This window comes from Megascapheus bottae, chromosome 22 (genome assembly GCF_031878675.1).
Source record: "Megascapheus bottae isolate mThoBot1 chromosome 22, mThoBot2.hap1, whole genome shotgun sequence".
NCBI lineage: Eukaryota > Metazoa > Chordata > Mammalia > Rodentia > Geomyidae > Megascapheus > Megascapheus bottae.
In genome coordinates this window covers 4,890,445-4,917,055 of record NC_143530.1, presented here as the reverse complement: position 1 = coordinate 4,917,055, position 26,611 = coordinate 4,890,445, and the positions used below count along the sequence as shown (strand labels likewise).

The 26,611-nt window shown below is 44.7% G+C and overlaps 1 long non-coding RNA gene across 1 annotated transcript; it reads right to left on the bottom strand.

Moving 5' to 3' along the window:
* Window positions 1-1,363: 1,363 nt before the first annotated feature.
* On the bottom strand, window positions 1,364-10,791 carry LOC150047607 (uncharacterized). Its single transcript, XR_016539220.1, has 3 exons — window positions 10,727-10,791; window positions 9,368-9,427; window positions 1,364-1,530 (listed from the first exon to the last, which is right to left on the bottom strand). It is a non-coding gene; the product is annotated as an uncharacterized LOC150047607 (long non-coding RNA).
* Between the last annotated feature and the right edge of the window lie 15,820 nt (window positions 10,792-26,611).

The following is a 26,611-nucleotide window of genomic DNA, read 5'->3' as shown; positions in this document are numbered from 1 at the left end:
GGCAGCTGGAAAGGCTTCCCGGGTGAGGCTTTTGAGAGAAGACCTGGAGAAGATCAAGGAAGAACAACAAAAGCAGAAGAGGACAACTCAGTCTGGCAGGAGAAAGCAGTTAGGGCATCAGGCTGCTGAGAGGGGAGCTCAGAGGGAGAGAAGAAGTGGCGTCACAGGGAAGGAAATGATGCCAGTGTCCAGGGAAGGAGGCAGATCATGTAGATCATTATGGGCTATCAAAAGGAATTCAGTTTTTACTCCACCGAAGAGTTTTCAACAGAGCAGACACATGCTCTCATTTACTTTACCCCACCATGAAACCATATGGAGAATCAAGAAGCACAGAAACAAGGAGAGATTCAGGCTTATTGAAATAAACTCATTCATGGATAAGAAACAAATGCGTGACAAGGCAACACCCATGGAAGCGATGAGAAATATGCAAGCTGTGAGAAATTCTGACGTTTTGTTAATGCTTAAAGCAAAGCCAAAAGAGCAGGCACATGGTTTAGATAGATAACATATGAAAAGTCAGCACAAAACCTGTGTTAGCCCAGCTCTGTGGCTCATGCCTGTAATCCTAGCTACTCTGGAGGCTGAGATCCGAGGATCGTGGTTCAAAGCCAGCCCAGGTACTAAAGTCCGGGAGATTCTTATCTCGAGTTAACCACCAGAAAACCAGAAGTGGCACTGTGACTCAAGGGTAGGGCAGTAACCTTGGGCTGAAGAGCTCAGGGACAGCACCCAGGCCCAGAGTTCAAGCCCCATGACCCAGGGTGGGGGACAGGATGGTGGAACCAATGTTTGCTATTGTTGTTTGAGGATTTGAGGATCCTCTGCTGAAGATTACAAGCTGGAGGGGAACATGTGGACAAGAAATCTTGAGGAGACACCTGAGATGGAAACCACCCTTAAGAGCCATCCATGTGGAGATAGCACTGAAACCAGTATCCCAGAGAAAAGCATTGAGAAATGAGTAACGATCAGGAGGAGGTGGTATTACTGGGCTTGCTAATGCTGGCCTGTACGCTCTTCCTGTGTCTCAAAGTTCACAGCAGAGGTGTCACTGAGGTAGACAGAGTCTCCGTCTCCTCACCGTGACGTTCACTCATCTACACTCCAAAGGTGGAATGATAAAGCCAAGACTGCTATGGGCGTTGGTGATGTTGAGTCAAGAACTCAGCACGAGGGTCCTCGGCGAGGGCTAGGGCTCCCGGCAGAGCACATGGGCCTGGGTTCAAGTGCCGGCATCCCTCACACACAACAAATATAATTGTAGCTACCCGAAGAGCCAGAGATGTCAGCATGACAGAGGGAAAGATGACACAGAAGGTGGAATAGGAAAATGGGACATTGACCAACTCACCTCTAGGAAGCTGCCCTGGGCACCCACCAGAGTGAAGAAAGAAACAAGCCACAGCACCCCAGCTCTCATGGTCAGCAGCCTCTTTCTCCACCCTGCAGGGAACATGGACAGCCAAGGGCGGAATCTGTGACTGGAGGGGCCGAGGACTGTGTGGCCCCAGGCTGGAAGGAGCTCTGCAAGTGGGAAAGAAGCAAGGCCCATCGTGTGAGGGGGTGGCCTGAACGGCTCAGCATCCACTAACCGTGGGCATTTCATTCTCTCCCACCCCTTGAGCCTGTGGAGCCAGTAATCCTGCTCCTATCTCGAATTAGGTTTCTGCCCTGACAAACCCTGGAGGAAACTCCTCTAGCATCTCTTCCAGGTTATGAAGCTTGACGCAACACAGACTGTTTCAGAATCATGACTTGCCTCCCGTGGTAGTTAAGGCACATTGAACATTAGCCTGTTATCCCAGGAAACACAAACTTTCAAACAATCAAGGATTCTAAGAAACCTAAATATCAGGATGCATTTTGAGTATTTAAACATAAAAAGAACAATGAACCAACCCAGCCAAGTTTCCTTCTTTAGGGATGATGTAATTCACAATGAATTGTTCTCAGCTCTCTACTGATGGCAAATAATGTGGACAAGACTTGGCCCATAGCCTTGGTCACAACCACCATTTAGGATAAGGTTACTTGGTGTCCAACAAAAATCGTGCTCATTAGAACTGGTCTGTCCAAGGTAGCAGCCATTAGCCACAGGTAGCTGAGTGTCTGTTGTAATTAAATGGATATAATTAGTCACCCTTGCCACATCCTGAATGTTCGCTAACCACACATGGATGATATTGGCATCACAGGACATTTGCTTCACTGCTAAAAGTTTTATTAGGCAACATTGATAGGACTTGAATGAATCGGTCTGGTGGCTTTCCACAGGAGAAGTTTTGGGGTTTTTTTTTCCTTTTAGCAACACTTGGGATTTGAACTTAGGACTTGCTAAGAAGGTACTTTACCATTTGAGCCATGTCCCTGGTCACATTTGCTATTGAGTCAGCCTGGACTCCCTGTTGACATTTCCCATGCAGCAAGGACGGCCAACTCAAGCCACCACACTCAGCTATTGGTGGAGATGGGGTCTCATGAACTTCTTGTCTGGCTGGCTTCAAACCACAATCCTTCCCATCTCCACCTTCTAGTAGCTAAAATTACAGTTACAATCCACTGCACCCAGGAAGATATTTAAAATATGATTTACAAGCACAATCCTCTATCATGGGAATAAGTGCCCTCGTGTGGCAGTATGAGGAGGAACTGAGCTGTCCCTGCCATCCTTACCTTGCTTTCTGGGTGAACTTTAAAACTCATATAAAGTTTGTCCTCTGGGCCATCTGCCTGCACTCTGCTCTCTGATCTAAGAGGGACAGATTATAGACTATTTCCTAGCAGACACCTGGCTCAGGGCACTCTAAGGAAGCATGAAAGGAACAGACAGTGTGTGGCACACACAACTTTGCATTTGTTTCCAGGCCAGAGGTCCCTGCTGTTCCATCTTCCTATTTTCCAAACTCTCCTTCTTAATGTGTTGCTTCCAGCATCCTGAGATGGAGGCCTGGGTTTCAGCCCATTCTTTTATGCCTTTCTTCCTAAAGCTTATCTGCTATTCAAGACTATGGTTTCTGGCTGGGGACTTTGGCTTTAAAAACATGATGATTTGTCCCTAGAGAAAGGATTTTTTCCCCAACTTTGTTGAAGGGTCTCATAGAAAGAAATACATGGACTACCATGTGGACTTCATGAGGAGATCCAAAAACAATAAAAAAGGAACATACATACTCCTCTCTCTCCTCTCTCTCTCTCTCTCTCTCTCTCTCTCTCTCTCTCTCTCTCTCTCTCTCTCTCTCTCTCACACACACACACACACACACACACACACACACACACACACACACCTCCTTCTGTATATATGCAGGAAAGTGATCTCAAAATCCCTAAGGATACCAAAATCTACAGGTGCTCAAATCCCTTCTGTAAGGTGGAATAGGATTTGCCTGTAACCACTAACTATCTTTCTGAGTGCAGCAAATCATGTCTAGTGAGCTGTCAGACCCATACAATGCAAGCGCCACACAGACAGCTGTTGCACCCCTTGTCTTTTGGACAAGGAAGCAAAGCCATGCATTTCCAGTACAGCCTGGAGGAATTTTTGATGTAGAATCCCTGTACACAGGGAGTCCACGTTTTACTGCACGCGGGCATTTAAGTGTGAATGGATGCACACAAATGCATGAATTGAACTCCTCCCTCAGATGTGCCTTGGGCATTTTCCATTGGCTTTTATTTAATTTCTATTAATCAATGGTCAAGCCTGAAAAATTGATGTCACAGTGCCATGAGAAGTGCACCCACATGGTGGAGAGTGGCTGGAAGTTCCCAGCCCATTTTGTTTTTTAATTTTTATTTCTTCTTCATCCCTTGGGATAATGTTTTTTTACATTTGAATTCCCAGGTACAGTTTAGGCCATGGTTTGTGGCACTGGAGCTGTTAAATAGACTAAAGGTCTTGATGCATTTGAGTGTTTTCTTCTCCTTCTTCTTCTTCTTCCTCTCTCTCTCTCTCTCTCTCTCTCTCTCTCTCTCTCTCTCTCTCTCTCTCTCTCTTTCTCTCTCTCTCTCTCTTCCTCCCTTTCTCTCCTCCCCCCCCCACTCACTGATTTGGGAGTATCTTTCTCCCACATCTATTCTTCCTGATGTCATAAATAGAGCTCAAGACAGCTTGGTGACAGCTCTGGGCATTATGGGGAAGGCTTCTCAAGGACTTTTAGTCCCTTAGATCTTCCTCTTCCTCCCACACTGTAGGTATGCTCTATATCTCTTTGCACTTGCTAGAGGAAAGCTCTGGCTTACAGACAAGGTTTAGACTGCTCTACAGACAAGTAATAAATACATGGATTAAATAAAGAAGAAAGGGAGAGGAAAAGGAGAAAATGAAGGAGGAAGAGGATCGGGGAATGGGAGGAAAAAGGAGGAGGAGGAGGAGGAAGGGAGGAGAAAATAAATTATTAAGAAGCTGATTAGAAAATGTAGGTGCTTCTATTGCATCCTAAATCTCCTCAGTCTTGGATATTAAAGTTATATACATAACACTCATGCCCAGGTAGGTGTAAGAACTGTTATCCTTGTTTGTATCTAGGATAGGAGAAAAGATTTACAGAATTTAACTTAATTCTGTGAAAGTTCTCATCTGAGGTTGAAAATCGGAACTTTCCTTTGTTTCTTTAGTACATATAATTCTCTTTGGGGTGGGGTAGAAGAATGAGCAAATAAAAGTGCTAAACAGCTAGATAAATTTGAATTTCAAGTAAATAATGAGTATATTTTAGTCTAGGTACAATGTATTTGGGGTATTGTTAGAAGTCAAAACTTCTTTGTCATTTCTCTGAAATCAAAGTTCACCAAGGGGCCTGCACTTGACAATGACACACACCAAGGCAGGAGGCAGGGTCTGCTTCTCAGCAGGTCAGCTGGGTTTACATTTCCTTTTCAGTGCAGTCATGTGCACTGTCCAACTTTGACCATCACCAGCTGGATCTCCAGCTTACACGCCTCTATCCGAGGGAGGAAACAGCATCAAATGCACAGTCGTTCTCGGTTATCGCAGGTCAGGTTCTCGGGTACACTGAGCAGGGTCTAAGCGGAAACTATGGTGACCCAGGGAGGGAAGAATGTCCATTCACATTCCGGTGGTCGCCATTTCCCACTGGCGTTTAGTTCTTGTTGGATTGTGCTCGAATCTCACTGCTGAACCAAACTGTTTTACAGTGCTTCTGGTTGAATGGCCGGCACTGTGAGACAGAGGGCCTCCAGTTCTTAGTATAAAAGTACACTTTTACAGGAATCGAGTGATCTAAAGGGAGGCCCTCAAAAAGATCAGAAGATCAGGAACACTATCTACATACGTGCGTGCGTGCGTGTGTGTGTGTGTGTGTGTGTGTGTGTGTGTGTACAATGACCATTAAACCCATTTAACAGCTGTACATTTCATTTTTACCACTTCCTCTCCAAGCCTGAAGGGTCCTGATCCCAAGCCATTTTCAAGATCCTATCCTTCCAGACAGGAAGTCGTCCTGGTCATGTGATGTGACCTTTCTCCATCACACCTTGCTCTGAAGCATCAGGAAGCCGGTGATAGCTGACATTCAGAGATTCTGACGCCGACCTCCATGGGAAGACTTGGTTGTGGTCAGACCCCTTTCACTTCCGTGAATTCACTTAAGTGAATTCACTTCTGATAATCCCTGTCCTTCAGTTTACAAGGAACAATCATTCAAATTTGCTATTTGTCTCTGGAGTCAGCCAGCCATTGTCTCCCTGGCTGTGGGTTTCTTCCTTTTTTTATTTTTTTCAGTTGGGTATTTATGGACTCCCAATATCATTTATTTGCGTCAACAGCTGTCTCCTATCCACAGCAGTGCTGGCTTACACCTACCCCTCCAGCATTTTTTAGCAACAATCTAATCTTAGGCACATTTGAACTCTGGGCTGCTGCTTTCCTAGTGTCAGTATTTATGGAATTATGGGGAAGGTTGCCTCTATAAATAGCACAGAGTTCCCAGTAGAATTGTCTCCTTCCTGTCTGCCTTGGAATCACAGGAGCACACGTACGCATGCACACACGGCCCATTCACACATCATCCACGTGTCTACACGCATAAAGAGCAGGCCTCCGCATAGGATCCCCCCTCAAAAAAAAGAGGGGGAGCGCTTCAAAGAGAATTAGGCAGAATAGGCAGAGAATCTGTAAAACTATTCCATTGGGATCTTTCAAGCGGCCATTTTCTTAGGCCACTTGCCTCTGAGACCAGTTTCCTTGTGTGTGTGTGTGTGTGTGTGTGTGTGTATGTGTGTGTGTGTGTGTGTGTGTGTGTGTTTAGGTAAGCAGGTGTGATGTAATATTGTTGAGAAAAATAGGTGGGAAACAAGGAAAGTCCTATAAACTCTTGTGTCTTAAACAAACAAGCAAAAACATGTTGGAGGACTGGTGGCTTATGGATAGCTACTCAGGAGACTGAGATCTGAGAATTCAAAGCTCCAAGCCAGTCCAGGCAGAAAAGTCTGTGAGATTCCAGTCAAAAAAACAGAACAAAATTGTAATGAGAATATGTGGACCTGAGTTCAAGCTCTGCACACAAAAAATTTTGGTAAATTAGGAGTTAGATAAATAATGATAATAATTTGAAGTTATTTAAATTTTGATGGATGGCTATAAATTCACATGCCCTGTGCTCAGAGAAAATTTTTCATGTGGTTCATATTTCATGTTTGTATGTATAGCACTTTGAGAAAAGACCATAGTGAATAAAATCCTAACCCGAACATTTGTCCCTTATCTGAAAAGACTTACAAAACTCGACACCAAGCTCAGGGCTGTCAGTTTTCTCTTATAAATAAAAGGTAAGAAAAAAAATGAGTTGAGCCTTTTCTATTCAGATTCTTTTTTTATATGCCCACTTCCTACTTTCAGTCTATAGCTGGTGTTTGACAGCCATCTAATCTAAGCCTGAAAAGACTAAAAATTTTTAGCAGTCTTTGCTCGTATTTTCTTTCCAAACTGATTATAAAATTCTTAAATGCCTTTTGAGAACCTACTAAGAATTTAACTGCCTGGGTTGAATGTAGAGGTATAATGTAAGAATTTTAAGTCTGAAAGGGAGGACACGAGGACTTAACTAGTTATATCTTTCTCGTGGAAAGTTTATAAATCTGCTAAACCTCCATTTGTTCAACCCCTGTTTACTCAGAACCTCCAATTTCCCAGACATTGTGCCCAAATCACTGGCAAGTAAAAATACAAATCAGGCAGGTTATCAAGAATTATGACATCAAGAAAAACTCTGAAGCTGGGTGCAGTAGATCACGCCTCTAATCCTAGCTACTCAGGAAGTTGAGATCTGAGGACTGTACTTGGAAGGCCAACCTAGGCAGAAAAAGTCCGTGAGACTCTTATCTCTAATTAATCACATAAAAAGCCGGAAATGGGGCTGGGAATTTGGCCTAGTGGTAAGAGCACTTGCCTAGCGTGCACAAAGACCAGGGTTTGATTCCTTGGTACCACATACATAGAAAAAGCCTGAAATAGGGCTGTAGCTCAAATGGTAGAGCACTAGCTTTGAGGAAAGCCCAAGGACAGTGCTTAAGCCCTGAACTCAAGACCCAGGACTGGCAAAAAAAAAAAAAAAAAAAGATAAGGGGTAGAGTGCTATCCTTGAGCAAATAGGAGCTCAGGGGCAGCATTTTAAAAAAGCCACGTGGTGGCTCACACCTGTAATCCTAGTTACTCAGGAGGCTGAGATCTGAGGATCATGCTTCAAAGCCAGCCTGGGCACTAAAAATTCATGAGACTCTTATTTCTAATTAATCACCAGAAAACCGGAAGTCATGCTATGATTCAAGGGGTAAGGCGGTAACCTTGAGCTGACGAGCTCAGAGACAATGCCCAGGCTCAGAGTTGAAGTCCTACAAACAACAAACAAGGAAAACAAAAAGGCAAGGAAAAAGAAAAACTCTAAAAGCCATGATTCAGACCTACATTTATGCATAAGTGGGTCAGCTGGAGCTTTTCCTGTGTCTCATTGAGAGGTATTCCTGCCAGGCCCATAGTTGTTTTGTTTTTTTTTTCCTTTGCCAGTCCTAGGGCTTGGGCTTTCTCAAGGCTAGAGCTCTACCACTTGAGCCTCAGCACCACTTCTGGCTTTTCCTGTGTATGTGGTACGGAGGAATTAAACCTGGTCTTCATGCATGCTGGGCCACTGGGCCAAACTCCTGGCCCCAGGACTATAATTTTAGTCTTCCTGTTAGACTAAGTTTTTTTGATCCCATATCTGAGACACACTTTGGTTTAGGTTCATTTTGTGTTTAACCAGTTTGTGTGTCTTTTGCTGTGCATTAGAGGTTTTGAATCACCAGCGTTTTTCAGGGCCCCCTTGCTTCCAGCCCAGCGCAGCCAATGCTTGGTCCTGATGAGGATTGTGTTTTCCATGCTTTGCTACCTACAGGAGCAGCCAGGACGGTTTGTGGTGGAGAGCTGTGGACCAGTCTGGTTCACTCCCCACAGAACAACAATCCACTGCATCCTGTTGTGAATGGTCTAGCCCCACACCAGCCCCTCCCACTGAAGCTCTTCTCAGGCCACTCATGATTGGTAGAGCAGTAGCTCACCCACCCCCACCAGCCTTTCTGGATGATTAATGGCTTCCTAGAGACCACCAGGCCAAGTTCTCCCTTCTAACCAAGCCTCAGCATAACAATGGGGACCCCACCTGCCTGAAATCATGCCTCTTAACTGTTTAGAGTCAGAAAAACTCAGAGGATCCGCACTTTCTCTTGAATTGCTTGCTGCAAACTAAAGAAAGGACCTGGGATTGGGTGTGGTGGTCCATGCTTGACCTTCTAGCTAATTTGGGAGGCAGAGATGGGAGGATCCCTGTTGGAGTTCAGTCCAGGAAAAATGGCAGCCAGTGACACTAAGGTCAATCCCCAATACTGCCAGAAAATAATAATAATAATAATGATGATGATGAAGAAGAAGAGCAGGAGGAGGAGGAGCAGGAGGAGGAGAAGGAGGGGAGGAGGAGGAGGAGGAGGAGGAGGAGGAGGAGGAGGAGGAGGAGGAGGAGGAGGAGGAGAAGGAGGAAGTTGATTCTGCAAGGTTAAGCCTGGAGAGGAGGCTGTACAAAATATATGTGAAAGGCTTTCATGGGAAATATAATCCACTCAATACAAACTCACTTTATCCAAAACCTTGCAGGTGTGATTTGCTTCTACCCCCAACAAGCTGCTCTAGTGTTCCCGATTTATAATAAACATCAACTTGCTTCTAAGCATCAAAAGAAACTCCCATGCTCAGCTTCCATTTTTGTATTTTATTTTATGAAGAAGCAGCAAAGGAAAAAGAAGTTTCCTTAGACCCTAAAGTCTTTATTCCTTAACACTTATTGAAAGCAAAACAAAAGGAATTAATAAATACCTTGAGTTTGTAAGGTCCCTCGGCCTCTGAGGATAAAGAGCAAACACTGCTGTGAGACACCTAGATCAGGTAAGCTTTCATCAGTGTATTCGGTGGTGATAAGATCACATTCCTATCCCATTATCTTCCCATTCACCCCCTTTCATTCCATTTTCTTAATCAAGGGAACTATACCTGAGAGGAGTAATGCACCTGCGCGTTTATGAAATGCCAGGCTGCTTTCTATGTCTGTTACCATGTCCTTAGATTTCCGTCCTCAGCGTGCCAGAGTCTAGGATCCCATCAGCCACTGAACAGAACCCTCTGTGACCATCTCTGTGGGTCTCCAACTCCAGACTTTGTGTGAAAATAAACTTTACCCTCTCAAGCATCATTTTAAGATATTGTTAGCCTATTTTAGATTAGCAATAGCCATGAAATTGGTGTTTTTATTTATTTATTTTTTTTTTGTTGTTGTTGTAATTAATAGAAGGGTTAGATTATATTCACCAGATAGAAGGTGCATTACTTCAAAAACATTGATACCCCTTCTCATGCTTTTGTCCCCACTTCCCTCCCTCCACCCCCTCCCCTCATCTTTTTTTCCTCCCTTCCCTATCCTATTTTAAATAAACAAATAAACATATATACAATATGCCAGATAACATGGTAAGATACTGTGACAATATGATAATAACCAAGGGACAGCCAAAGAGATGAGAAATAACATAGTACATTAAGAACAACAGTCACACATTATATGGTTCTTGTTTCCATAGCCTGGATGATTTTTTTGGCCAGTCCTGGAGCTTGAACTCAGGGCCTGGGCACTGTTCCTGGGTTTTCTTTGCTCAAGGCTGGCACTCTACCACTTGAGCTACCACAACTCCACTTCTGGCCTTTTTTTGTCTGTTCTAATGTATTGGAGATAAAAGTCTCATGGGTATTCCTTCCCAAGCTGGATTTGAACTGTGATCCTCAGCTATCAGCCTTCTGAGTAGCTAGGATTACAGGTATAAGCCACCACTCCCCAGCTTCCACTGGTTTTCTGATGGGGCCAGCTCAGTGGGGCCCCTAGGCAGACGAGGAAAGCCACAGGCCTGTGCTGTTCTGGAGAGAACCGTCTGCTCTCTGCCCCATGTGTGGAGCTGGAGACCTAGAAAACCCATCTCTAGTTACACAGTCCTGAAGTGACAGAACTCCTGTCCTCTCAGCTCATTGCTTTTCAGTTCTCTTTCTTTAGTCAACCTTTCTTCAGGAAATGAGATCTTGAAGTCAGGATTTTCCCCCAGGGGAAGAAGCAAACAAAGAAACTTAGGGTTCAGAGCAGTACTGCTAGTCTCCCCCACTGGACGGAACCAGACCTCAGCTCAGGCTTACCTGGGGCTCTTCTCCCAGTGCAGCCCAGGAGCCCTCGTCCTGAATGCCCGTGGTTCACTTGCCTCTTGGCAGGGCACACTGTGGACGCTGATGGGCTCCACCCACTGCGGGCACCTTAATCAGGTGCCCTGATTCCTCCACAGCTCCAACCATGGGTTATTCCCTCCCTGGGCACTGGTGCCAGGACACACCCACTGTGAGAAGGAAAAGAGAAATGCTTTTCTGCTACCTCTCCCTCCCTCTCCGAATCAGTGTCAGGACTGGTAAGAGGAGGTTACTCGGAGATTCTGACATGTGAGCTTGCAGCGAGACTTAGGAACATCTCCAGCTTCAGGGGAGAGGTAGGCAAGAAAAATGCCCAGGAGACACTGAACCCCACTGCCCTTCTTCAGTTCTCTATGAACTATCTCTGTCTGGGGCATTCCCCTGTCCTTCTTGGACACCTGGGCCACATCCAAAAAGCAGAAGGAATGCAGCTCTTTCTGAGTAATGTTATAATACCAGTGAGGGGAGTGGGTGCATTCTGGGGAAGGGTGACAAGGTTTCCCTCTAACTTTCCCAGCCAAGTCAGCTGAATCACCTAATTCCTTTCCCAGATAAGTACCAGATAAGGGGCGGGGGGACCCTGGAATAAATGCTGGCTAGAAACAGCAGGGCATTTGTGCTAAAGATGAATGTCTTTGTGATGTTTATGTCTTTAGGAAGCTTGACACTATAGTACATTAAGCTCCTTAATAATGCTTGATTTCTTGGCTAAAGAATCATCTAATCTGAGAACTAGCCAAGGCTACGCTCAATTCTGCATTGGCTCATCTATTCATTTTGGTCAGTGTAGCTGCAGATGCCAGCAATGAGTTTTAAACCAGCTGGATAACATCTGTACAGGATAAGACAGACAAAATCATGTGATGAAAACACCCATGGAAAAAAAGGAAAGATACCTCTGAACTCAATTAGCTTATCAATTTTATTTTGCCCTTTTGAAGCATTCCATATTTTGCAGGTGCCTTGAGGTGGCCTATAAAAGCACACAACCACAGGTTGATGGCTGGAAATTGTACAAACGTCAGCTGGCACCTCCTGGGAAGGTGTTTATAGAACAGGGCTCCTAATCTATTCATTCTTTGGACTGGAATGTGGTCCTGATACTAAAGTAGGCTAAGACAAGAAGCAAGGAAATTAACCAAAGCAAAGACAGGGAGCTGAGATAGGATGAAGGCTGAGGTCAGGTAGAAGCTCTGTGAGTGGCCACCTCTTCCTTGTGCTATTGAAGCCCATGGACTCCCTGTGGCACAGAGGCATGGCAGTTAGAGCTAACAGGAACCACACAGCTGCTTGTTAGTCCAAAAACCTCTTAGAAGGTACTAGAACATGAGACCTGCTGTAGACATGGATGACCCAGTAGATGCTCTGGCTTATAGAGTACTGTGACTATATATCAATAAATATACTTCAGCATTGGTAAACACCAGAACTTCATATAAGGAGGCCACAGTATGTCAGAGCCATGACTCACCCATAAGCCACTTGCCTGCTGCATTTTCTTCCTAAGAATTGTTAACATATGCAGTGTTGAATCTCTCAGTGCTTCCTGGTTTATGTATACTATAGGTATCATTAAGGACCAAGCCAGAGAAGAAACAAACAACAACAACCCAAAGGCAGCATCTGAGGGGGGCTGAACACTGTGGAAGCACTGCATACGTCATTATGTCACAAACCTAATATGGAAAGGCACAGCCAAGAGAAACTTTGTTCCTCTCATTTATTTGCCATATTCCATCTGCTCTCAAACATCACACTCTAACCTGCAAAGCAGGAACAAAATGTTATCCAAACACACCAAGTCAGCTGACTCACTATGCTGTTATCCATCTGGTCTACCTCACATTTTTTTCTCTGGTGATCTCAATCAGAGAGAATGCAGCATTCCACCAAGACAAAGGGAGAGGGGGAGGAAAGGCCTCGATCCTGCTAACTGCGGGCATCGGTCATCAAGCAAATGACTTAACTGTCCAGCAACAGAGAGGGTCACAGGAACATACAAGGACAGATCAAAGCCCTGTGGTTTCCCTGAGGGGATGACATACAGAATCGCGTGATCAGAAGCCGCCTGACAATCAGAAGCTGTCTGACAACAAAATGAGCCTGGTTCCAGCCCTTTCTTTGCTACAGTGTCTGTTCAGACAAAGGTCTGAAGTTGCTACTGGACATGAAGACATTCTTTCTACTGAAGTAGTGTTTCCTTTTGAGGGACCTCCTGTGGACCTCGGGACAGGAGAAGGTCTTTTAAGAGAAGGGAGACACCTAGTGGACAAAAGTACACCCTCTGTATAATACCACTTCTGCAGCATCAATCCTAAAATGTGTAAACACTATTTCCAAGGAGCTCAGAGTTACGTGAAGAAACCAGGACAACAAGCGAGAGCGAAGATACATTGTGATGGGGTGGACAGGCTGTGCTGGTGGAAGCTGTAGCTCCAGCACTGCAACAAATCTCTGCAGGGAAGAGGAAGGGTCGTCTGAACCACAGGTCCCACGCTGGCACCTGCAGGCCCTAGCTGGCCTGCACGTGGGTTTTGCTCCAGCTGTGCCGTGTTTTTGACAACTGATTTGGTTGCCAACATGGAAACACCAGCAGAGTTCATGTGAAAAATCCAGATCTTCTTTATAGATCTTCTTTTCCAGTCTAGCCTACTCGGTCAAGGCAGTCTAGTCTGAGCTGTGATTTTTTTTTTTGAGTAAGTTAAGAGTGTTCAGTGCACTTTGAACTTATCATATTCTCAGTTTCATCTGAGCTTAGTCAGATATAATCCCATTGTATGCTGAGGACTACCCATGTGTATGGAGATATGTAATAAATGCTTGATTATGTGGGCATACTATTCTGCTTTTACAGCTCAGAACTTCTAAATGGAAAGCATAAATCATCATCAATGACACTCATAACATGGCTGGTAGAGATGTGAAATCGCACAACTATGCTAGAAAACAATTTGGCCATTCCTTAGAAAATTAAATAGATACAACCATGAGAACCCAGCATACTAATTGTGAGTATTTAATCAAGAGAAAAGAAAAGGAAAGATCTGTATGCAATTTCGATGCCTTTCTTGGTGACAGACAAAATCTTGAGATAAGGAAAATGTCCCTCAAGAGGTGAAGAGATAAATAAATGTGAGGGGGCTGGAGATGTGGCTCCGTTGGTAAAGTGCTAGCCAATGAGCAGTCTTGGACATAAAAAATAAACATAAAATTTTTTAAATGGAGAGATTGCCATAGAAGGGGCCAGCTACTCCCTAGAAAACACACAACACTTTTAGCAATAGATGTGACCCTGAAAAAGATAACAAAGGCTTTGTGCTGTATGGGAAAACAATGCTGGATGAAGTCTAGGTATTGCATTTTTATGAATTTTAATTTGTAATCTGATGATAGCATTCCAATACTCAGCACTGCTTCGGATTATACATACAGACAAATGCCAATGAATGCTCACAGTGCCTCAACTTTATTCAGTTGCACACCCTGAGTCCAAAATAGTGGCTAAGTGCCTTCAGAGGTTCCTTAAGAAGTATGTCAAGTTCCAGACTATAACAAGCTGATACAATTTGCACACTAAACACAGCAGTGATGCATAAAAACAATATGAGAAATATTCCCTATGGCAGTTTCCTGTTTACATTCAATAAAAGCAATGAAGAAAAAAATAACTATTACAACTTAATTAAAACCTGATGAGATGCCACATTTTCTCATCCTCTCTTGCTCACATAATTGTTCTGCAAGGGCATGTGACAAGTCCGCCAACTTGTCCTGGGATGTCACTTCCAGACCCTGGGATTCTGCTTTTTATTTTCTTTCTTCCCTTAGATAAACCTCATGGCTCGATCATAAGTTAAAAGATTTTACCTTTGCCTAAATTCATCTTTGACTTCAATTGATAGTCGCATCTCATGAAAGTTATTCCAACTTCCCTTAACCTACTTATTTCCTTTCATTTGATTTAACCTTCATATTTTGACCTCATAAGCCAACTTGTGTCCATCTTTCATGTATTCTACAATCCCTTTCTCATAAAGTTCAATCAAGTAGATCTTCGTACTTGAATTTTGTAGCCTGGCCATTTGACTTGAAATGCTCCCTGTACAAGGATTTTTAACAAAAGCTTTTTAAAATTTCCACACCCGGGGCCGGAAGTTTGGCCTAGTGGTAGAGTGCTTGCCTAGCATGCACGAGGACCCAGGTTCGATTCCTCCGTACCACATACTTAGAAAAAGCCAGAAGTGGTGCTAAGGCTCAAATGGTAGAGCTCTAGCCTTGAGAAAAATCCAAGGACAGTGCTCAGGCCCTGAGCTTAAGCCCAGGACTGGCAAAAAAAAAATTTCCACACCCATTTAGAGGGTGAACTCATATTCTATACATTGGTAAGTCTATATGTCTGTTCAGTTAGGCAGCAAGCTAGGATAGGAATACAGACACTGAAATGTGAGAAAGGGAACATTTGTGGCTCATCAAAAGCTTTAAACATGCCGAGATAGCCCAACAAAAGCATGCTTAATTTACCAGAGTTTTTTCAGAAAAAGAGAATCAATATGAGAGAGACACACAGAGAGATACAGTGTGATTTATGATAGAGAATCAGCTCGTGTGGTTAGGGAGGTTAAGAAACCCCATGTCTGAAATAGCATCTTGTTTCAGAGTCTCCAGAGAGATTATCTGTAGTTTTTATCCCAGTCTGAAGGCCTGGTTACTCGAAACTCCTTAAGAGGACAAAAAAAAAAAGTTCAAAGGTAGAAAATGATAGAACATACTTAGTCCTCTTTGACTCATAGATTAGGTTTCTAGACTAAGAAACATGAAGAAATGGCCTTCAGGAAATGTGGAGATCCACCATTTTTCTGGAGAAGGGGCAATTTCCTTGAGGTATAAGTAGTGCTTGCTTAAGTTTCCCACTTACTCATGGGATCTGCTGAGCAGCTTTCACACGTCATTGTCCCAGGACAGACAACACATGATTTCCTCTACACAACCCCTTTTGCCATTCAACCCTGCCAGGGGCCTTTGGATGTGAATAACTTTGGATGCAATAAACAAATATCTCTCAGAAGGACAATTTATTTCACCTCCAATCTTCTCAGCTGTGCGCTGTTCACTAGTGCCAGGAACTTGGCATGCATAATCTTAATTAAATTTCACCAAAGCCACCTGTGGTGGCTGCCACTGATGATAAATGACTCAAGATTTGAAAGGCCAACTGGTTCACTCAAGGTCACGCAATATGTGGAAGAGCAGATTGGGGAAATCAAGTGGGAAATCTGTCCCTCTTTTTTGTTGTTGCTTGTAAATCAACATTTAAGAACATGTGCGCCTCTGTTTGAAATGTAGAAATTCAAAAGCCTAGATCGTATGACTTAAAGCAAACCTTACAATAAGTCTCAGGTATTTCAAAAGATAAAAAGATTTCCCCACATGTGTAGTGCTATTAAAATATTGTGTCTGAAACTCTCTGAATATTGTGTCTCTGAATATGAATTTAAATGATTGTTGTAGTTTCCTAAAAAGAATTCAGCCATTTGAGAAGAAAAAAAAACAATAATAAAGGTCTTGAGTCTATCTTCTTTGTAATTCTATTCAAAGCCATGAAGGGGAATAAATTTGATTTAATTAAATCAATTTTAAAGCCAGTGGAGAGGATGATGAAATTGGAGAGGATTCATCACAACTGAGCTCACCAAAAGCAGTCCCTGTCGCCAGAATGCATACAGATTAATAAAAGACACAGACAAGCAAACAATAACTGCAAACCCATCTCTCTCATTGTAACAGAAAAATCTGTCTTTCATAGAACCCATCCAGGTCTCACTTCTAACCTACCACCAAACTGACCCAACACCCTAGGACACTAGTAGTGTCCTATTCGCATCGATAGAACCAGGCCTTCTGCGACATGAATATTATGGGTAGGTGTCAGATTAAACAGATGTTCAATCAAACATCGAACACCTAAGCCATATCTCACCATAAGAGATTTCTGTACAGGACACCCACTGGCAATCCCATACCACTTTCTCTTCTGTTCTGCTACAAAAAGCAATCTAGTACAGGGACAGCCACTGAGTATGAACCCAGTCCCAGCTAATCAGCTCGTGGTGCTGAACAAAGCACTTGACCTCTCATAAAGTGGGAACGAGGAACGCACATGAGATGGCTGCTGTAAAGATGAGAGAAGATAATAATACATAGAGAAAATGCTTTGCCTCATGACTAGCATATAATACATGCTTTAAAAAATGAAGTCGTGGGCCGGGAGTTTGGCCTAGTGGTTAAAGTGCTTGCCTAGCATGCACGAAGACCTGGGTTCAATTCCTCGGTACCACATACATAGAAAAAAGCCAGAAGTGGTTCTAAGGTTCAAGTGGTAGAGCTCTAGCCTTGAGAAAGTCCAAGGACAGTGCTCAGGCCCTGAGCTCAAGCCCAGGACTGGCAAAAAAAAAAAAAAATGAAGTCATGTCATGGTCATTCTGATGTGCTCTTGTCGGTTTCTTCAGATCCTGCGATGTTTCTAAGGAAGTAAGTATTCAGGATACCTGTGGCTGGCCACGTTGACAGAAAATCACCATGAGGGATCCAGAGGCTTTGTTTCCATATGGCTTTCTCTCATCTCTATTCCTTAATCTTTAGCTACAGAGCTGAAAGTGAGGCCATGTCCTTGGTTGTTTTCTCGGCGGGAGGAGCAGGTCCCATTTCGTCCTCGCAGAATCAGGAAGGTGGAGCAGGAGCTGATGGAAGACCTCTTCTTGCTCAGAAAGGACTTGGAATCCTGCAGGGCCTGTGGTGCTGGGTGGCTGGGCCTCGCCCTGAGGCCAAGTGACCTACACCTGACTACAGTAGAGGCCCCATGCCCTCTGAGTGAATACAACACGTTGTTCTTGTGTCTCTCGTGCCTTCCAAAACCTGGAATCTCTCCCCAGTCAGGCCACCTGCCAAAGTCTACTTCCAGCAGGACTGCCAGAAGGGCAGTACCCAGCACTCGGTTATAAACACTGATGGAGAAGGGTTGAAGTTTGGTTCTCTGTCTCTGTCTGTCTCTGTCTCTGTCTCTGTCTCTCTCTGTCTCTCTGTCTCTCTGTCTCTCTCTCTCTCTCTCTCTCTCTCTCTCTCTCTCTCTCTCTCTCTCTCTCTCTCTCTCTCTCTCTCTCTCTGTGCTCTCTTCAGCTAAAGTCCTGGAGGATTTCCTCCGCTGGGCCAAGGGCATTCAACATTATTCCCCCATCCTGTGTGCACTCCCTCCCCTCCTTCTAGCCACCACCAGCCCCCAGGGGATAGCAGGTAAAGACTGGACAGCCCTGCCACAGACACTTCTTTTTTTTTTTTGCCAGTCCTGGGCTTGAGCTCAGGACTTGAGCACTGTCCTTGGACTTTCCTCAAAGCTAGAACTCTACCACTTGAGCCTCAGCACCACTTCTGGCACTTTTTCTATGTATGTGGTACTGAGGAATCGAACCCGGGTCTTCATGCATGCTAGGCAAGCACTTTAACCACTAGGCCAAACTCCTGGCCCCCCACAGACACTTCTTGTAAAGAAGAAAACATGGAGAGGGGAAGCTAGAGCCTATTCATCCTTGACACTGCCCAGTAAATAACATCAAGGAAGACAGACAGACAGACAGACAGACAGACAGACAGACAGACAGAAGAGGGAATTGGAGACATCTTTGGGCTACGGAAGATGAGATTTCTGGTCAAGAGACTAAATAGGATGGTTTTGAAACCAGACAAAGCCTGTCTGCCACCAGGTTCTCTCCTGGATATGGTGGAGAAAGGGCCCTGGAGGGAGAGAGTGAGACACAGAGCAGGGCCAAGTCTGAGCCAGCGTTTAGTGGAAAGGCTGCCAGACCACTTCCCATGGTGTCCTTGTGAGGACGAGCTACACAGCTTGTTGTGCCTGACTGAAACCCAGCCTGGCCTTCACTTCCCAAACCAGGTATTGCATTTTCCCCAGAGTTACCCTTCCTGATTTCTTTTTTTTCACAAATGTGGACACAAAGTAAATAGAACACATCCAAGAAAGCCAGGCAGGAGGGGAACAACTTAACGTCACTTTAAAAGTCACACAATGAAAAATCCTGTACATTACTTGTATAACAAATGGGGAAAGACTCTGAAAGGAGGAGAGAAGAGAACAGAACCACCAGAGGTCCTGTCACCCAAAGAATGCCGCGCTGTGAGTTTCTGTGTTTTCTTCTTACTGTATATATTCCAGTCAGGGAGCTGGAGAAGCTGGGAATGCAGGAATGCTACCATGGTCACACATGTGCAAGGAAAGCCTGCCTCCTCTAGCCAAAAGACCCTGAAAAGGCAAAGGGAAAGGAAATTAATTTTTTAGATAATAATTATTCCATTGCAGGCAAATATCACAGAAGAAATAAAAATGTGGCTGTAACACAAGCAGATGCCAGTGAAGCCTGAATGAAGTCTTGAGTTCCAGACTTGCCCCTTAGTGAGGAATCGGATCTGAATATTAACAGATCAAAGAGAGAAAAGTATACACTCAGGACAATTGATACAGAAAAGGCAGTTAACAAGATTCAATGGCTAGTCATCATTTTTTTAACTCTCTCAGAAAACCAGGAATAAAGGACTTCTCAATTTAAAAAAAAATCAACTAGAAAATATGTGCAAAATAAAAACCTTCTGTAAGGCAGAAAGCTTGCCTGCTAAGATCAGAAACAAAGTAAAGATGGCTACTCTTTCCTCTTATTCAACAAGAGGCTGAAACTCTGAGCCAACATAAAATGACAAGAAAGGAAAAAAAAAGTTTATGTATCAGAAATGGCGAAATAAACACACTCTCTGTTTGCAGGTAGCATTAATGTTGATATAAAAAAAAATCCTAAGAAGTCTACCAAAAGAAAACCAGACAATAAAACATTGCTTCACTATGAGTTGAACACATTGGCAAATTTGCAGCTTCAACTTAACAAAATCAGTTAAATCAGTTGTTAGTGCTATATCTCAGCAATTGCATTCCTGGGCATTGGTGCAAACTTCTGCTTGCATAAAAGAGCCAGGCATGAATATTTATAACAGCTTTATTTGTAATAGTCAAGTCCTGGCAGTAACTCAGTTGACCTTCAACGGATGAATGGACACCCATACCAGCAGACATTTCCTGCCATGGAAAGAAGACAAGCAATCACCTTTAAATGAATCACAAGAATGATGCTGAATTGAAAACAGACGTTATATGTGCTGTGTTACTTATCTCCATGATATTCTAACATGATTAGATTATTGTTGTAGAAATGTTAAGAAGTGGTATGGAAAGGACATGAAAATGTTGCATTAAACTCTTCTATAGTATCCTTAAGTATTTATCCAAAGGGATATGATTCATGTATGCTTTGGGGAGTATGGAGGAGGGGGAAGCCAGGACTTGAACTTGCTACCATTTGAGCCACACCTCCAGCCTTAAACTCTTCTTTTGGCCAGTCCTGGGGCTTGAGCTCAGGGCCTGATCACTGTCCTGGAGCTTTCCTCAAGGCTAGCACTCTACCACTTGAGCCACAGCACCACTTCTGGCTTTTTTTTATGTATGTGGTACTGAGGAATCAAACCCTGGTCTTCGTGCATGCTAGACAAGCACTCTACCACTAGGCCACACTCCCAGCCCCCCAGCCCTAAACTCTCGACTATGTATGTGTCAGTATCCTAGTTGTGGTATTGAGCTACACATACTGAGATATTTTTTTTTGCCAGTTTTTGAAGCTATTGTCACTGGCTACAACACTGGATCTCTCTGCACTATTTCTTAACCACTGTGTGTTATCCTACATGTTTCTCAAAGAATAAAAGGCATAATTCAAACTCAAACACTTATGTCAAGCAGCAGCATAAGATGAATATGGAATCCATGAGTTTCCATTTCAAGAATCTCCAGATTCCCCTCCAGCCCCTTCTGTGTTTGCCACAAGATAGGGGCTTCATCCCCCATTCCAGGGGCAGAACCAGGCCCTGTCTACTGATTGAGGACATGGCAAAGTCATATTGCAAGTGGACAAATGGGGAGAGGTAGGGTGGAGTAGCCCCCAGACTTCATCTGACGCTGCTGGAAAATAACTGCAGGCTAGGAGTGAGGGAGGCTAGGAGAGCCTATGACAAGCAACCAACACAACCATGATCACAAGGGAAATGAACCCTCCAAATGTATAAAGAACAGCCTGTTATAAAGAGGAAAAGAAGGATTTGTTCAGGTTCAAGGCCCACCGGAGATGCTTTTACTCAGAAGGGACTTCCGTGGAATCTTTTTTCTTGTTGACTTTTTTTCCCCCACACCGTTCTATTCCTTTTTAATTAAATTAGCTGTTTTTCTTGTGAGTAACCAAGGAATGTCGTGAGATGAAGCATGTCACAGCATGCAGAACAGCTCCACCGATTTCCTCCCCCAGGGATCCTAGACTCTGCCACCCAGACCTCAGCCTCATTGTCACTCTGCCTATTAAAATGACACACCAACCATGCCTGGGATGGGGAGTTACAGAAAGTCGGCCTTGGCAGTCTCTTTGTAAAAAGGGGTGAGGTACCTGCCTTGAGAAGGGCAGGGAGGAGCAGATCTGCTCCGTGTAACAGAATATTGTAGCAGAAAAGCTTTAACAAGCCAGGGAACAATGTTCCTTTGGAGATCAGATCCTGGAGCCAAGCAAGATGCTATCTGCACTTGCCTGCTACAGAGCGAGAGGAAAAAGATGATCTTGGAACGATCTGGGCAGGCAAGAAGACAATAGCATTCTTTATTTATTGGCACAGGAATGAATGAATCCTTCTTCCAAGTGCAAAGCAAGCATGAAATCCAAGGACAATAAATGGGAGACCAGTGTTCCAGTGACAATGACGGGCTTTCTGTGGCTCATACTGAGGACAGTCCCACAGGGCTTCAAAGAGACATGTGGATTTCTTTTTCTCTTCCTAAGTAAACAAAATTAAGGAAGAACAAGCACATCCTACAAATATGAAAGCCCAGAATTTCCCCTTTGGCTATTCCAACCCTGACCCCAACCCCAGAAAGTCCTTTCTTTTTTTGGATTAAAGCAACATGGACACATAGTTGCCTTGAGGTTGAACTTGGACTTGTCCAGGCACCCTTTCCAACAACAAGCTTGGAATGTTCTCCAAAGATTACAATATATTCCAAGCCTACATACCTCACACTCTGCCTCCAGTTGTCTGAAGACATGTGCACACACACACACACACACACACACACTTGCACTCTGCTCCAGTCCTGAACATCTGAACATGCCGGTTCACAAAAATAGATACATTGCCAGGTGGAGTGGCTCATGCTTGTAATCCTAGCTACTCTGGAGGCTGAGATCTAAGGAGGGAGGTTCAAAGCCAGCCCAGGTACTAAAGTCTGTGAGACTCTTATCTCCAATTGACCACTAGAAAACTGAAAGTGGCATTGTGGCTCCAGGGGTAGGGTGGTGGCCTTGAGCTGAAGAGCTCAGGGACAGCACCCAGGCCCAGAGTTCAAGCCCCATGACTGACAAAAAAAAAAGATATATTTTTAAGATGATTTCATAGTTCCTGTTGCAAAAGTAAGTGGTCATTGATGGTTTTAAAAAATCAGCTTTAGGAAGTGGCACTGTAGTTCAAAGTGGTAGAGAGACAGCCTTGAGCTAACGAGCTCAGGGACAATGTCCAGGCCCAGAGTTCAAGCCCCAGGACCGACAAAAAAAATCAGCTTCTATATACACAAATAAATGAATTGGGTCCCCTGGGACTAAGGGACATGTCACTTTGCCTGTAGCTGGGTTTTCTGTTCCCCGTGAAGTTTCATACCAACAATTAGCATGGAAAATGTTCATGCTAGTCACAACAGGATCTAAAGTCAGCTCCTTTGCCTTCCACTTCCTGCCCGGCTGGCACTGTGCCATCCCCATAAAACGTCTTGTCTTTGGAGGAGCCGGCAAGACTCTGTGTGGAGTCACCTCTTGCCACTTCCCAGAAATCACTCTTGAGTCAGGGAATTGCAAATAGAGTTTATTCCACATCACATGATTCCCCTCCCCCTACCATCCCTCCTGGAGTCCCATGGTTTATACATTCCCACAAGGTCAAGTCAAGGACATTTGGTCACATGGCCAGTTATGGAAACAATACACACAAGGCTGGCCATGCAGAAAGCTCAGAGATTATGATTTTGATGGAAGGCTGTTCTTTTCCCAGAGTAAGACCACAATACAACCAGTGCTATAGAATAGACGATTCCATTTCAGCTCTGTGATTGCTTACTTCAGCCACAGACCTAGCATGTGCTAAACACAAGGAATAAAATCAGCTGGTGCCCTAGTAGGTCTGTGAAATCCTGAAGCTTCTGCTGATCCCCTAGCTACTGCTGTCACTGTCTCCTATATGGTAAGAGTGGAATACCTAGCTGGCTGAATGTGGTGATGCATGTCAATATTCCCAGTACACCAGATGCTTGGAGGGTCATGAACTTGAGGCCACCCTGAGCTACACAGCAAGACTCTATCAAGAAAGAAAGAAAGAAAGAAAGAAAGAAAGAAAGAAAGAAAGAAAGAAAGAAAGAAAGAAAGAAAGAAAGGAGGGAGGGAGATAGAGAAAGAAAGGGGAAAGGAAGGAAGGAAGGAAGGGAGGGAGGGAGGGAGGGAGGGAGGGAGGGAGGGAGGGAGGGAGGGAGGGAGGGAGGGAGGGAAGAAGGTAGGGCAGGAGGGAGGGAGGGACCAAGTGCACACGGTTCACATCTGTAATTGTAGCTACTTGGAAGACAGAGATCAAGAAAATTGTAGTTCAAGGTCAGCGTGAGTGAGAAGATTCCATCTCAACCTCCAGCTGGAGTCATGACATCTGGGATCCTCCGGCAGTCAAGAGGATCCTGGGTTTGGACTAGGCAGGGCAAGACTCCATCCCAACAGGAAAAGACTGGCGTGGTGATAGGTATCTGTCTGTTGTCTCAGCTATGGAAGTAATAACAAACAGGAGAATCACAATCCACACTGGCCTGAACAGAAAATAAGACCTTGCCTCAAAAGTAGCAAAAGGACAGAGGACATGGGTCACAACTTGACTGAGAGAACGCTGGTCTAGTAAATAAAAACCTCTTAAATGAAACCTGAAGACCAACAACACTGAAAGGAGAACTGGCTGTCCCATTCTGGAAGGTTAGTATCCCTTGAGGAATGGATGCCCATCTTTGGAATGATGTTGATGGGGAGGAGGAGGAGGAGAAGGAGGAGGAGGAGGAGGAGGAGGAGGAGGAGGAGGAGGAGGAGGAGGAGGAGGAGGAGGAGGAGGAAGAGGAGGAGGAGGAGGAGGAGGAGGAGGAGGAAGAGGAGAGGAGGAACTTGACCACTGGTACGTCTCTCTGTCACATGGATAAAGAGGTTGAGCCCAGCTGGCTGCCACTGGCTGCTGGCCATGTATAGATGACACTTGGTCATCTGTCAGTTGTCTGTGTTCCTTGGGGTACATGCTTCATTGTTCAAGTCCTGGCATGGTGCCTCACTCTGCTGCATAATTGTGCTGGCCACAGCAAGGCTGACTGAATCTTACTGATGCCTTCACTGCTAGTTTCATGAGCCCTACAGCCTGGAAGAGCCAGAAACAGAACCAGGACACACCCAAAACATTCATTCAAAGGCTGGAGGCTCCTCTGGTATTTTGACAAGGATATACATTCCATTGTCAAGTTTTCAACATGAAGTGTGGGCAGAGCTTTGCCAGAGCCAGAGTGGACATCAGCCCAGAGCCAATTCTCTGCTTCCCTGGTGTGCCCTGAGTAGAGACACAGGCAGAACTGGACAAGTGAGGGTCTCCACTTCATGCGCTGACATCACTAGAGCCTGTGTAAACAAGTTCCATGCACTGGCAGCTTTTGTAAACAAAAGCCTATTTCTCCCAACTCTAGAGGCTCAGAAGTGCAAGGTCAAGGCCAGTTCTGTGTCTAGGAAGGGCAGCCTCTGGGGCTCCGGAGCGTGACAGCTTCCGGCTGTGTCAGAGTGCAGAGCCCCCTTTGATGAGGGCTGGTTACCCTCAGGACAGATCCACACTGTGCCGCCCCTGCCCCAAGGCCCCCACCTTCAAGTCCCCTCACCTGGAGCGGAGGCGGAGGAGAGATTGCAGCACATGCACTTGGAAGAACCCCAAACATTCAAGCCACAGCATACCCAAGCTTAAGCAGCTCGACCACGCTTCCTCCATCTAGTGCTCTCCACTACAAGAAGGCTGAGGGTCACATCTTACTGGGGTAGAAATGAAGGTGCCGGGAGGGTCTGAGGTGGCTCTGGTGACATGGGTAGTAGGGGTCAGGAGAGGAACTCCAGCTCACTGCAGTGGTCGCAAGTCTGCACTCTAGGGGGAGGGGAGGTCTGTTACTCCAGGATCCTCCTGTCTTCTTTGATTCTCAGCCTTACCCTTGGGAGTTGGCTGAAGGCTGTTGACCCCCTCTGCAGATCAGCTCATCCAGAATCTTCCAGAGCCCTTCCACAAAGACAGCCCTGATTGTGGATGTTCTGGTTCTTCCCTGGCCTGCCACAGCCCCAGTGTCGTCTGCGACACCCATCACACAAAACCCCATGTTTGTCCAATTTGTTTGCTCACAACCTTGGTCATAACCCACACATACCTACCCAGAGGGTCTCAATGGCACAGCAACCCAAGAACCAAAGGCACAGGGCCATAAAACAGATAAGAACAGCATTATTCCTTTTTGTAAAATGTTGATAGTTCGTTCATTGTGAGGTTTTTTTTACATGAGTTTTGATTTGTCAAAATATTACCAGATCTGTTTATCTTGATTACTGAGTGTGTTTTGGCTGTGCCTTAAATTCTGTGTCTCACTTATGCCTTTTTGTCACAGGAGTCCATCCAGTCAACCAGTATTTTATCTCTGTGTCCCCCTCGAAGACTGATCATTACTACACAAGGATGTAATATGATAGAGTCAATGATGCATCTGTAATAGAGTCCACACACACACACACACACACACACACACACACACACACACTGGTTCTACATTGTTATCTTAGTATCTACTTCAGTCCTCTTCCCTAACTATGCTTGAATTAAGGAGATCTTTGTGAAATCATAATTTCTTTTGGTAAGGGCTGCCTTCTCTCTGAGTGCTGAAGAAGAACAGGGTAAGACCCACCCAGTACCTTTAGGTCTGAGTCACACACAAAGCTTCCAGGAAACTGGTCACAGGAGCTTCCAGTATACTTCTACATGGTTTCTAGTTCCTGTCTCTCTGAAGCCCTATAACCTTCTCCATCTGTGCCAATCCTTGCCTAAACAAAAATAGTGTGGCATTTGTGGCTAACGCAGAATAGACTTCCCAGACACCCTCATGCCCTCAGAGCTGTTGATTTTGAAACACCCGACTTTGACTTGGAAATTATACCCTAGGGACTAGGACCAACTGCTCAAAGCTTATGCAACTCACTCTAACCCCGACACATAGGGGCAGGTGCAAAAACACTAGGCTGAAAAGACAGGACAAGAATGCTGTTTTGCTCTTTTCCTTCCTTCTGCAACTAATTTGTTTACCCAAATTAGTTCAAAGTGCTAGTCAGCTGTTTGTTGTGGTCAGCAAACCCCTCCCTCGGCCTTCGTGGACTTTTCCGAGACCTAAGGAACCAGCTGCAGGAAGTAGGCTTAATCTGTGAGTTTATTGAAAATTACTGACCCGTCCACTCCCGGAGCTGTGTCCCTTTGTGGTTGAAGTTGTTTGTTTACGTGCCCCTCGATTTGTTCCTGTCCTTCCCAAAGCCTGTTTCTTTCTCATGAAGGGATCATCTCTCAGGGGAGCCTTTTAGGGTTCTCACATCTGCATTTGGCTTTCCTTTCATTCTGTGACTA